Consider the following 14247-nt stretch of genomic DNA (forward strand, 5'->3'; position numbering starts at 1 on the left):
GGTGGGGGGGACTAATGCCTGTGTTCTGGTGGTTGAGGCTCGATCTTGTCTTTCTGGTGGACAGGTCCACGTCTGGTGGTGTGTTTTGGGGTGCCTATGGCCTTATTATGTTTTTAGGTAGCCTCTCTGCTAATGGGTGGGGTTGTGTTCCTGCCTTGCTAGTTGCTTGGCATAGGGTGACCAGCACTGTAGCTTGCTGGTCGTTGACTGAAGCTGGGTGCTGGTGTTGAGATGGAGATCTCTGGGAGATTTTCGCTGCTTGATATTATGTGGAGCTGGGAGGTCTCTTGTGGACCCGTGTCCTGAAGTTGGCTCTCCCACTTCAGAGGCACAGCACTGACTCCTGGCTGCAGCACCAAGAGCCTTTCATCCACCCGGCTCAGAATAACAGGGAGAAAAAGTAGAAAGAAAGAATTAGTAGAAGAAAGAAAGAGAGAGGGAAAGAAAGGAAGAAGGGAAGAAAGGAAGGACGGAAGAAAGAAAGAAAGGAGGGAGGGAGGGAGGAAGGATGGAAAGAAAGAAGGAAAGAAAGGAGGGAGGGAGGGAGGAATGAAAGCAAAAGGAAGAGTGAATGGAAGAAGGGAGGGAGGGAGGAAGGAAAGAAAGAAAGACAGGAGGGAGGGAGGGAGGAAGGAAAGAAAAAGAAAGTGTTAAGAAGAAGGGTGGGAGGGAGGGAGGGAGGAAAGGAAAAGAAAGAAAGAAAGGAGGAGCGGAGGGAGGGAGGGAGGAAGGGAAGGTAGGGAAAAAAGAAAGCAGGTAAAGTAAAATAGAATAAAGTATGAAATATAGTAGCATTATTAAAATTAAAAAGTAATTATTGAAAAAAAAAACGGACCGATAGAACCCTGGGACATATGGTGGAAGCAAAGCTACACAGAGAGAATCTTACACAGAAGATTACACATACACATTCACAAAAAGAGAGCAGGGGGAAAAATCAAAAATCTTGCTCTCCAAGTCCACCTCCTCAATTTGGGATAATTCGTTGTAAAAAAAGGAAAAGGGCGAGAAGTCTGGAATCTTGCTCTCTAAGTCCACCTCCTTAATTTGGGATAATTCGTTGTAAAAAGAGGAAAAGGGGGGAAAGTCTTAAATCTTGTCCTCAAAGTCCACTTCCTCAATTTGGGATGATTCGCTGTCCATTCATGCACTCCACAGACGCAGGGCACATCAAATGGACCATGGAGCTTTAATCCACTGCCTCCGAGGCTGCACAGAGAGATTTCCCTGTCTCTGCTCTCACAGCTCCCGGGTCTCAGCCTTGGACCTGGCCCCGCCTCTGCGCGTAGGTCGCCGGAGGGCGTCCGTTCTTCGCTCAGACAGGACGGGTTTAAAGGAGCCGCTGATTCGGGGGCTCTGGCTCACTCAGGCAGAGGGGAGGGAGGGGCGCGCAGTGTGGGGCGGGCCTGCGGCGGCAGAGGCCGGCGTGAGGTTGCAGCAGCCCGTGGCGCTCCGTGCGCTTTCCCAGGAAAGCCGTCCCCGGGTCCCGGGACCCCGGCAGTGGCGGGGTGCACAGGCCCCCCGGAAGGCGGGGCGGACAGTGACCCGCGCTCGCACACAGGCCCCGCGGCGGCGGCGGCGGCGGCGGCGGCGGCGGCGGCAGCCCCAGCGTCTCACGCCCGTCCCCGAGGTCCGCGCCTTACCCGCGGCTCGCGCCTGTCTCCGGCGCTTCCCCAAGCAGCGCTCTTAATGCCCTCTCCTCGCGCACCAGGGAACAAAAGGGAAAAAAGTCTCTTGCCTCTTCGGCAGCTCCAGACCCTTTCCCCGGACTCCCTCCGGGCTAGCCGTGGTGCACTAACCCCTTCAGGCTCTCTTCCTGCCGCCAGCCCCAGTCCTCTCCCTCCGCTCCGACTGAAAGCCGATACCCGAGCCTCAGCTCCCAGCCCCGCCCGCCCCGGCGGCCGAGCAGACAAGCCTCTCGGGCTGGTGTGTGCCTGAGGGCACCGATCCTCTGTGCCGGAATCTCTCCGCTTTGCCCTCCGCACCCCTGTTGCTGTGCTCTCCTCCGCTACTCCGAAGCTTTCCCCCTCCGCCACCTGCAGTCTCCGCCCGCGAAGGGGCTTGTAGTGTGTAGAAACCTTCCCTCCTTCACGGCTCCCTCCCACTGGTGCAGGTCCCGTCCCTATCCTATTGTCTCTGTTTATTCTTTTTTTCTTTTGCCCTACCCAGGTATGTGGGGAGTTTCTTGCCTTTTGGGGGGTCTGAGGTCTTCTGTCAGCGTTCAGTAGGTGTTCTGTAGGAGTTGTTCCACGTGTAGATGAATTTCTGATGTATCTGTGGGGAGGAAGGTGATCTCCGCGTCTTACTCTTCCGCCATCTTCCCATTTATTCTATTAATATGGTGCATTACATGAATTGATTTTCAGATATTAAACTAATTTGCATTCCTGGGATAAATCTCATTTCGTTATGGTATATAATCCTTTTCACATGTTGCTGGCATCAATTTGCTAGTATTTTGTTAGTGATTTGTGCAAATATATTCGTAAGGGATGCAGGTATGTAGTTTTCTTGTGATGTCTTTGTTTTGTTTTGATATCGGGGTAGTAATGACCTCATAGAATGAATTGAGAAATGTTTCTCTTCTTCTATTTTTTGGAAGATTTCATGAGGGATTGGTACTGATTCTACTTTGAGTTTTGGTAGAATTTAGCAGTGAACTTATTTGGGCCTCAGCTTTCCCTTGTGGGAAGTTTTAAAATTACAAATTTAATTTCTTTACTTGTTACAGGTATATTCAGATTTTCTGTTTCTTCTCAGGTCAGTTTTGGTAATTTCTGTTTTTCTAAGAACTTCCTATTTCATCTATTTTATCTGATTTGTTGGCATAAAGTTATTTGTAGTATTCCTTTACAATTCTCTTTATTTCTGTAAGGCTGGTAGTGATGTTCTCATTTTCATTCCTAATTTTAGTGTCAAGTATTCTTTCTCTGCTTTTTTCTTGGTCACTTTGTCAATTTTGTCAGTCACTTTGTCAATTTTCTTAGTCTTTTTAAAGGACCAAATTTTTGTTTTTATTTTTTAAAATCATTTTTCTATTCTCTATTTCATTTTTTCTGCTCTAATCTTTATTATTTCTTTCCTTCTGCTTTTTTTAGGGGTTTAGTTTACTCTTATTTTTCTAGTTAAAAGACTAGGTTATTAATTTGAATTCTTTCATATTTAAAAAAAAATAGTTGTTGGGCTTCCCTGGTGGTGCAGTGGTTGAGAGTCCGCCTGCCGATGCAGGGGACGCAGGTTCATGCCCCGGTCTGGGAAGATCCCACATGCCACCGAGAGGCTAGGCCTGTGAGCCATGGCCACTGAGGCTGTGCGTCCGGAACCTGTGCTCCACAATGGGAGAGGCCACAACAGTGAGAGGCCCGCGTACCACAAAAAACAAAAACAAAACCAAAAAACTTGTTTAGAGCTATAAATTTTCCTCTGAGCACTACTTTCACACATTCCATAAATTCTGGTATGTTGTGTACTCATTTTCATTCATCTCAAAGTATTTTCGAATTTTCCCTGCAATTTATTCTTTGCCCCATTTGTTAAATAGTAGTATTTTGTTTAATTTCCACATATTTGTAAATTCCCCATATTTCCTTCTGTTATTGATTTCTAATTTAATTCCTTACTGAGGCTTGTTTTGCGACCTAGAATAAGGCCTATCTTAGAGAATGTTCCATGTGCATGTGAGAAGAATGTGTATTCTGCCGCCAATATGTGGAGTGGTTTATAGATGTCTTTTAGGCCTAGTTGGTTTATAGTATTGTCCAAGTCTTCTATTTTCTTTTTGAGCTTCTGCCTAGTTGTTCTATCTGTTACTGAAAGAAGAGTATTTATAAGCCTGCAGTTATTATTGGTGAATTGTCTATTTTTCCCTTCAGTTCTGTCAGCTTTTGCTTCATGTATTTTAGGTTTGTGTTGTTAGATGCTATATGTTTATGCTTGTTATATCTTCCTGATGGATTGACATTTTTACCATTATAAATTGTCCCTCTTTATCTCTAGTAACATGAAACCTCTTCCCTACAGGCAAACTGGGGATAGAGTGGGTCCCCAGTCATCTCAGCCTGCTGAACCTAGAGTAGAGCTTCTCCCCTATAAGTAGGGGCTGAGTGAGGGAAGGGAGACTGGTCCTCTCTGCAGAATCAACCAGAATAGAATTTCTGCAACCTGGGGCTGGGGATGGGGATGAGAAAAACCAGTAGACTGCCCCCTGACGAGATGAAAAAGGAGCTCCACACTGGGAGCTGGAGGGAGAGGGAGCCCTCTTCTTCTTGGACACATTGACTTGGGGCAGAGCTTCTGTAATGTAGAGCTGTGGGGTAGGGGGTAAGAGAGTGAGCTGTGGCTCAAATACCATAGACTCTCACTGTTCTTACTGAGGTTTAGTAGATTTTCTAGAATGAATGTTTTTCCCATTGCTGTATATATTTAGGACAATTTCTAGAGACTTTAAATAATTTTTAAAAGTAATTTTCACCAATTAAATAGTTGTTTTGCTGGAGAGAGAGTCTGCCAAGCTCCTTTTGAACATTTCAGGAAGTATTTCCCCTTCATGTATATTTTTAAAAGAATAAATAGGACCAGGTGTAGCTTTCTTGGGTTGAACACCACCCAGCTATTCTCGACAGTTGAGGTTGCTGTGACCAGAAAGGAGGAAAAACGAGACTTAGTCCTTGGTGGCACCAAATTATAAAGAAATAGAAGTTGGCTGCTGATGGGCTTCCCTGGTGGCATAGTGGTTAAGAATCCGCCTGCCAATGCAGGGGGTACGGGCTTGAGCCCTAGTCTGGGAAGATCCCACATGCTGCGGAGCAACTAAGCCCGTGTGCCACAACTACTGAGCCTGCTCTCTAGAGCCCGTGAGCCACACCTACTGAGCCCACATGCTGCAACTACTGAAGCCTATGTGCCTAGAGCCCGTGCTCCACAATGAGAGAAGCCAGTGCAATGAGAAGCCCACATATCACAGCAAAGAGTAGCCCCTGCTTACCGCAACTAGAGAAAGCCTGCGCACAGCGACAAAGACCCAACACAGCCAAAAATAAAATAAATAAATTAAAAAAAAAAAGACGTTGGCTGCTGAGTAGCCACATATTTGCCTTTCACTTCTTTGCGAAATCAGTCTCGTTACTCAGCAACTCAAAATTATGGCAGCAATAAAAATGCAATTGCATTTGTGTGAAAGCCTAACCTAGCCTAGTGTTTTGGATTGCTGTATAAGCTCAGTGCACAAATGCCAAGGCAGGAGGTTGATTAGCAAGAGGCCATTGATTTTTTAAGAAATCAAATTATGTAGTTAAAAGGGAAAGTGGAACTTGGTAGAAATGAAGAAATGCCATTCCCAAACTGGGTGACTCTTGTTGGAAGAAGACCTAGTTAGTGGTGGGCTGATGTAGGTCAGGGAGGTCTCAGATGCAGAGGGCAGGCATGTTTACCAGGGAAGGAGATTCACTTGGTGGTGGTATGATCAGAAGCTCAAGGGTGTCGCACCAGCCAGGCAAGGATGTGCCAGGATGGAGTAGTCTTAGCAGGTGGTTAGCTTGCTGGTTGCAAGACACCCCCTGCACCTCGGTCCCTCATAGCCTTGGGAAAATGGGTGCTGAGGCATGAGACAGATCCCCAGTGTTCATGGGGCACATGATCAAAATGGCTCCAAGCACCAAGGCTGACAAGATGAATCTTTAACAGCAGGCTATGGGCTTCTTAAATTCTTCTAAGTACCAGATGATTGAGTTTTGAGCCTGGGGTGTAGCTAAATCTGTGGTGGAAGCTGATTGGCTATAGGTGTAGGCATTTGAGACTCTTGGGGACAGATAATTATGTTGGAGAATACAGCTCTCCTTAGTTGGCAATTCAGGTAATAATAATAATCACAGAAGTAATAGTAGTAGTGACAGCAACAGAACCTATATACCACTTATAATGTGCCAAGCTCTCCTGCTAAGCATACATTTGATCTTTAGGAAAATCTTATGAAGTAAGTAATATTATTACCCCATTTTAGAGATGAGAAAGCTAGAGGCATAGAACATTTAAGTAGTTGGGCCTGTATCGCACTGCCAGCACTTATTGGAGACAGAGCTGAAACCCAAGCATCTGCCCCGTGGTCCATATCTTCCTACTGCATCTATCACATTAGATGATTTCTGAACTTTTTTACTCATCCCTAAGTGGGAAGAACAATAGACACCTCATCAGAATGTAGAGAAGATTAAATATCTGTGGGAGTACATGTAAGCCAGAAATTATGGTCCCTATGTTCATTATTCATGATTGCTACAATCCCCAGGCTACCCTCAAATACACCCCCTCTGCCTGCTGCTTCTTCTTCTTCTTCTTTTTAAAATAAATGATTGCTTTTATTTATTTATTTTTGGTTGTGCTGGGTCTTCATTCCTGCGTGTGGGCTTTCTCTAGTTGCGGTGTGTGGGGGTTACTCTTCATTGTGGTGCGTGGACTTCTCATTGTGGTGGCTTCTCTTGTTGTGGAACACGGGCTCTAGGTGCATGGGCTTCAGTAGTTGTGGCACGTGGGCTCAGTAGTTGTGGCTCATGGACTCTAGAGCGCAGGCTCAGTAGTTGTGGCGCACATGGGCTTAGTTGCTTTGTGGCATTTGGGATCTTCCTGGACCAGGGATCGAACCCATGTTCCCTGCATTGGCAGGCAGATTCTTAACCACTGTAACACCAGGAAGTCACTGCCTGCTTTTTTTTTTTTTTTTTAACATCTTTATTGGAGTATAATTGCTTTACAATTTCACGTTAGTTTCTGCTGTATAATAAAGTGAATCAGCTATGTGCATAGATATATCCCCATATCCCCTCCCTCTTGCATCTCCCTCCCACCCTCCTTATCCCACCCCTCTATGTGGTCGCAAAGCACCGAGCTGTGCTATGCAGCGGCTTCCCACTAGCTATCTATTTTACATTTGGTAGTGTGTATATGTCAATGTTACTCTCTTACTTCGACCCAGCTTACCCTTCTCCCTCCCCGTGTCCTCAAGTCCATTCTCTACGTCTTGTGTCTTTATTCCTGTCCTGCCCCTAGGTTCATCAGAACCTTTTTTTTTTTTAGATTCCATATATATGTGTTAGCACATGGTATTTGTTTTTCTCTGACTTATTTCACTCTGTATGACAGACTTTAGGTCCATCTGCCTCACTATGGATAACTCAATTTCATTTCTTTTTATGCCTGAGCAATATTCCATTGTATATATGTGCCACATCTTCTTTATTCATTCATCTGTCGATGGACACTTAGGTTACTCCCATGTCCTGGCTATTGTAAATAGAGCTGCAAAGAACATTGTGGTACATGACTCTTTTTGAATTATGGTTTTCTCAGGGTATATGCCCAGTAGTGGGATTGCTGGTTCCTATGGTAGTTCTATTTTTAGATTTTTAAGGAACCTCCATACTGTTCTCCATAGTGGCTGTATCAATTTACACTCCCACCAACAGTGCAAGAGGGTTTCCTTTTCTCCACACCCTCTCCAGCATTTGTTGTTTGTAGATTTTTGTGATGATGGCCATTCTGACAGGTATGAGGTCATACCTCAGTGTAGTTTTGATTTGCATTTCTCTAACGGTTAGTGATGTTGAGCATCTTTTCCTGTGTTTGTTGGCAATCTGTATATCTTCTTTGTAGAAATGTCTATTTAGGTCTTCTGCCCAGTTTTGGATTGGGTTGTTTGTTTTTTTGATATTGAGCTGCGTGAGCTGCTTGTAAATTTTGGAGATTAATCCTTTGTCAGTTAGTTCATTTGCAAATATTTTCTCCCATTCTGAGGGTTGTCTTTTCATCTTTTTTATGGTTTCCTTTGCTGTGCATAAGTTTTAAGTTTCATTAGGTCCCATTTGCTTGTTTGTTTGTCTTTATTTTCCCCATTCCTTTTTTTTTTTTACATGGAAGAATAGTTTTCATTATTTATTTATTTATTTTACTTCTTTATTTGAATATAATTGCTTTACAATGGTGTGTTAGTTTCTGCTTTATAACAAAGTGAATCAGCTATACATATACATATATCCCCGTATCTCCTCCCTCTTGCGTCTCCCTCCCATCGTCCCTATCTGACCCCACTAAGTGGTCACAAAGCACCAAGCTGATCCCCCTGTGCTATGCAGCTGCTTCCAACTAGCTATCTATTTTACATTTGGTTGTGTATATATGTCCATGCCACTCTCTCACTTCGTCCCAACTTACCCTTCCACCTCCCCACGTCCTCAAGTCCATTTTCTACGTCTGCGTCTTTATTCCTGTACTGCCCCTAGGTTCTTCAGCACCATTTCTTTTTTTTTTTTTTTTTTTTACATTCCACATATATGTGCTAGCATATGGTATTTGTTTTTCTCTTTCTGACTTACTTCACTCTGTATGACACACTCTAGGTCCATCCACCTCACTACAAATAACTCAATTTTGTTTTTTTTATGGCTAATATTCAATTGTATATATGTGCCACATCTTCTTTATCCATTCATCTGTTGATGGACACTTAGGTTGCTCCCATGTCCTGGCTATTGTAAATAGAGCTGCAATGAACATTGTGATACATGACTTTTTTTGAATTTTGGTTTTCTCAGTGTGTATGCCCAGCAGTGAGATTGCTGGGTCGTATGGTAGTTCTATTTTTAGTTTTTAAAGGAAACTTCATACTGTTCTCCATAGTGGCTGTATCAATTTACATTCCCACCAACAGTGCAAGAGGGCTCCCTTTTCTCCACATCCTCTCCAGCATTTGTTGTTTGTAGATTTTTTTTGATGATGGCCACTGACTGGTGTGAGGTGATACCTCATTGTAGTTTTTTTTTTTTTTTTTTTTGCAGTACGCGGGCCTCTCACTGTTGTGGCCTCTCCCATTGCGGAGCACAGGTTCCAGACGCGCAGGCTCAGCGGCCATGGCTCATGGGTCCAGCCGCTCCGCAGCATGTGGGATCTTCCCGGACCAGGGCACGAACCCGTGTCCCCTGCATCGGCAGGCGGACTCTCAACCACTGCGCCACCAGGGAATCCCTCACTGTAGTTTTGATTTGCATTTCTCTAATGATTAGTGATGTGCATCCTTTCATGTGTTTGTTGGAAATCTGTATATCTTCTTTGTAGAAATGTTTATTTAGGTCTTCTGCCCATCTTTGGATTGGGTTGTTTTTTTTTTGATATTGAGCTGCATGAGCTGCTTCTAAATTTTAGAGATTAATCCTTTGTCAGTTGCTTCATTTGCAAATATTTTCTTCTATTCTGATGTTGTCTTTTCATCTTGTTTATGGTTTCCTTTGCTATGCAAAAGCTTTTAAGTTTCATTAGGTCCCATTTGTTTATTTTTGTTTTTATTTCCATTTCTCTAGAAGGTGGGTCAAAAAGGATCTTACTGTGATTTATGTCATAGAGTGTTCTGCCTATGTTTTCCTCTAAGAGTTTTATAGTGTCTGACCTTACATTTAGGTCTTTAATCCATGTTGAGTTTATTTTTGTGTATGGTGTTAGGGAGTGTTCTAATTTCATTCATTTATATGTAGCTGTCCAGTTTTCCCAGCACCACTATTGAAGAGGCTGTCTTTTCTCCATTGTATATTCTTGCCTCCTTTATCAAAGATAAGATGAGCATATATGCATGGGTTTATCTCTGGGCTTTCTATCCTGTCCCATTGATCTATATTTCTGCTTTTGTGCCAGTACCATACTGTCTTGATTTCTGTAGCTTTGTGGTATAGTCTGAAGTCAGGGAGCCTGATTCCTCCAAATCTGTTTTACTTTCTCAAGATTGCTTTGGCTATTCGGGGTCTTTTGTGTTTCTATACAAATTGTGAAAATTTTTGTTCTAGTTCTGTGAAAAATGCCATAGGTAGTTTGATAGGGATTGCGTTGAATCTGTATAGTCATTTTCACAATGTTGATTTTTCCAATCCAGCAACATGGTATATCTCTCTATCATTTGTATCATCTTCCCTGGTGACCGAGCTGGTGGCCAAGGACGGGAGCTGGGTGCACATGGTGGGCATGGCGCACTTCAGCGACGACAGCAAGAAGGACATGGTGAAGACCATCTGGGAGGTGCAGCCTGATGTGCTGAAGATGAACGAGTGTACACTGCTGCATGAGGCCAAGGACATCAGCCTGGAGAAGCTGCAGTAGGCCATAAGGCAGAACAGGGTCATGTCGGGACTCATGCAGATGCTGCTGCTGAAGGTGTCCACCCACATCACTGAGAAGCTGGGCATGGCCCCTGGAGGTGAGTTCAGGGAGGCTTTCAAGGAGGCCAGCAAGGTGCCTTTCTGCAAGTTCCACCTGGGTGACCAGCCTATCCCCGTCACCTTCAAGAGGGCCATTGCCACCCTCTCCTTTTTGCAGAAGATCAAGACAGCCTGGGGCCTATGTTTCCTGTCAGACCCTATCAGCAAGGATGACATGGAGTGGTGCAAGCAGGACCTGCTGGAGCAGATGATGGCTGAGATGATCGGCGAGTTCCCCAACCTGCACTGCACCATCGTGTCTGAGCGGGACATCTACCTGACCTACAGGCTGAGGCAGGCGGCCTGGTGCCTGGAGCTGTTGCGTGCCTCTGATGCCGAGTGCAGAAAGTGCATCCCCTCCATGGTGGTGGGCATTGTGGACATGGGCCATGTCCCTGGCATCGAGAAGAACTGGACCACTGACCTCAACATCCAGGAGATAATGATGGTCCCCCTGCTGTCTGTCTCTGGCAGAGTGCCCTGGCTGACCATGAAAGCCACCTTCTTGGGCCTCCTGGGCTACAGCCTGTACTGGATGGGGTGCCATGCCAGCAGCCTGGTCTTGTCACTGCCTGCCACCCAGTACTGCCTGCAGAGGGACACTGAGGCCTGGCCACACAAGTAGGAAGGACAGAGGGAGCCACCACATCTGTCTAGGGGGCTGCCTGTGGTTGCTCCTCTGACACAGCCAAGAGGCACAGGGGCCGGCCCACTGAGGAGCTCCTGGGTGCCACCCCCATGGGGGTCCAGCTTAGCCTCACCTGCCCTCTCCCAACCCGCCCAAATAGAGAATTATTTCACTTTCAATAAAATAAAATAAAATAAAATAAAACTACCCTTCATCAGTGTCTTATAGTTTTCTGCATACAGGTCTTTTGTCTCCTTAGGTAGGTTTATTCCTAGGTATTTTATGCTTTTTGTTGCAATGGTAAATGGGAGTTTTCCCTTAATTTCTATTTCAGATTTTTCATCATTAGTGTATAGGTATGCAAGAGATTTCTGTGCATTAATTTTGTACCCTGCTACTTTACCAAATTCATTGATTGACTCTAGTGGTTTTCTAGTAACATCTTTAGGGTTCTCTATGTATAGTATCATGTCATCTGCAAACAGTGACAGTTTTACTTCTTTTCCAGTTTGGATTCCTTTTATTTCTTTTTCTTCTCTGATTGCTGTAGCTAAAACTTTCAAAAATATGTTGAATAATAGTGGTGAGAGTGGACAACCTTGTCTTGTTCCTGATCTTAGAGGATATGCTTTCAGTTTTTCACCATTGAGAATGATGCTGGCTGTGGATTTGTCATATACGGCCTTTATTATGTTGAGGTAAGTTCCCTCTATGCCTACTTTCTGGAGGATTTTTATCATAAATGGCTGTTGAATTTTGTCAAAAGCTTTTTCTGCATCTATTGAGATTATATATGGTTTTTATCCTTCAATTTGTTAATATGGTGTATCACATTGATTGATTTGCATATATTGAAGAATCCTTGCCTTCCTGGGATAAACCCCACTTGATCATGGTGTATGATCCTTTTAATGTGCTGTTGGATTCTGTTTGCTAGTATTTTGTTGAGGATTTTTGCATCTATGTTCATCAGAGCTATTGGCCTGTAGTTTTCTTTTTTGTAACATCTTTTTCTGGTTTTGGTATTAGGGTGATGGTGGCCTCGTAGAATGAGTTTGGGAGTGCTCCTCCCTGTGCTATATTTTGGAAGAGTTTGAGAAGGATAGGTGTTAGCTTTTCACTAAATGTTTAATAGAATTCACCTGGTCCTGGACTTTTGTTTGTTGGAAGACTTTTTGTTGTTGTTGTTGGAAGATTTTTAATCACAGTTTCAATTTCAGTGCTTGTGATTGGTCTGTTTATATTTTCTATTTCTTCCTGGTTCAGTCTTGGAAGGTTGTGCATTTCTAAGAATTTGTCCATTTCTTCCAGGTTGTCCATTTTATAGGCATATAGTTGCTTGTAGTAATCTCTCATGATCTTTTGTATTTCTGCAGCATCAGTTTTTACTTCTTTTTCATTTCGAATTCTGTTGATTTGAGTCTTCTCCCTCTTTTTCTTGATGAGTCTAGCTAATGGTTTATCAATTTTGTTTATTGTCTCAAAGAACCAGCTTTTATTTTATTGATCTTTGCTATTGTTTCCTTCATTTCTTTTTCATTTATTTCTGATGTGATGTTTATAATTTCTTTCCTTCTGCTAATTTTGGGTTTCTTTTGTTCTTCTTTCTCTAATTGCTTTAGGTGAAATGTTAGGTTGTTTATTTGAGATTTTTCTTGCTTCTTGAGGTAGGATTGTATTGCTATAAACTTCCCTGTTAGAACTGCTTTTGCTGCATCCCATAGGTTTTGGGTCATTGTGTTTTCATTGTCATTTGTTTCTAGGTATTTTTTTTTTTTTTTTTTTTTTTTTTTTTTTTTTGTTACGTGGGCCTCTCACTGTTGTGGCCTCTCCCCTTGCGGAGCACAGGCTCCGGACGCACAGGCTCAGCAGCCATGGCTCACGGGCCTAGCCGCTCTGCGGCATGTGGGATCTTCCCGGACCGGGGCACGAACCCGTGTCCCCTGCATCGGCAGGCGGACTCTCAACCACTGCGCCACCAGGGAAGCCCTCTAGGTATTTTTTGATTTCCTCTTTGATTTCTTCCATGACCTCTTGGTTATTTAGTAGTGTATTGTTTACTCTCCATGTGTTTGTATTTTTTACATTTTTTTCCTGTAATCGATATCTAGTCTCATAGCATTGTGGTCAGAAAAGATACTTGATACCATTTCAATTTTCTTAAATTTACCAAGGCTTAATTTGTGACCCAAGATATGGTCTACCCTGGAGAATGTTCCTTGAGCACTTGAGAAGAAAGTGTATTCTGTTGTTTTTGGATGGAATGTCCTATAAATATCAATTAAGTCCATCTTGTTTATTGTGTCATTTAAAGCTTGTGTTTCCTTATTTATTTTCAGTTTGGATGATCTGTCCATTGGTGAAAGTGGGATGTTAAAGTCCCCTACTATAATTGTGTTACTGTCGATTTCCCCTTTTATGGCTATTAGCATTTGCCTTATGTACTGAGGTGCTCCTATGTTGGGTGCATAAATATTTACAATTGTTATGTCTTCTTGGATTGGTCTCTTGATCATTATGTAGTGTCCTTCTTTGTCTCTTGTAATAGTCTTTATTTTAAAGACTATTTTGTCTAATATGAGAATTGCTACTCCAGTGTTCTTTTGATTTCCATTTGCATGGAATATCTTTTTCCATCCCCTCACTTTCAGTTTGTATGTGTCCCTCGGTCTGAAGTGGGTCTCTTGTAAACATTATATTTATGGGTCTTGTTTTTGTATCCATTCAGCCAGTCTATGTCTTTTGGTTGGAGCATTTAATCCATTCACATTTATGGTAATTGTCAATATGTACGTTCCTAGTACCATTTTCTTAATTGTTTTGGGTTTGTTTCTGTAGGTCTTTTCCTTCTTTTGTGTTTCCTGCCTGGAGAATTTCCTTTAACTTTTGTTGTAGAGCTGGTTTGGTGGTGCTGAATTCTCTCTCCCTTTTTTTTTAAAAAAATTATTTATTTTATTTTTGGCTGTGTTGGGTCTTTGTTGCTGTGCACAGACTTTCTCTAGTTGTGGCGAGTGGGGGACTACTCTCTGTGTGGTGCATGGGCTTCTCATTGCGGTGGCTTCTCTTGTTGTGGAGCATGGGCTCTAGGTGCGTGGGCTTCAGTAGTTGCAGCACGTGGCCTCAGTAGTTGTGGCACATGGGCTTACTTGCTCTGCTGCATATGGGATCTTCCCGTAAGCCCATGTCCCCTACACTGGCAGGTGAATTCTTGACCACTGCACCACCAGGGAAGGCCGGTGGTGCTGAATTCTCTTAACTTCTGCTTATCTGCATAGGTTTTAATTTCTCCATCGAATCTGAATGAGATCCTTGCTGGGTAGAGTAATCTTTGTTGTAGGTTTTTCCTTTCATCACTTTAAATATGTCCTGCCACTTCCTTCTGGCTTGCCA

General features: G+C 43.5%; 1 pseudogene across 1 annotated transcript in view; it reads left to right on the forward strand.

The window, feature by feature from the left end:
- Window positions 1–11061, forward strand: part of LOC308605398 (traB domain-containing protein-like) — a 32084-nt pseudogene extending 21023 nt beyond the window's left edge. The window contains exon 2 of the transcript in view: window positions 9908–11061. The product of the transcript in view is annotated as a traB domain-containing protein-like (transcript). The remainder of the gene's footprint in view (window positions 1–9907) is intronic.
- Window positions 11062–14247: the final 3186 nt, after the last annotated feature.

Source organism: Mesoplodon bidens (assembly GCF_964165515.1).
Source record: "Mesoplodon bidens genome assembly, chromosome: 2".
NCBI lineage: Eukaryota > Metazoa > Chordata > Mammalia > Artiodactyla > Ziphiidae > Mesoplodon > Mesoplodon bidens.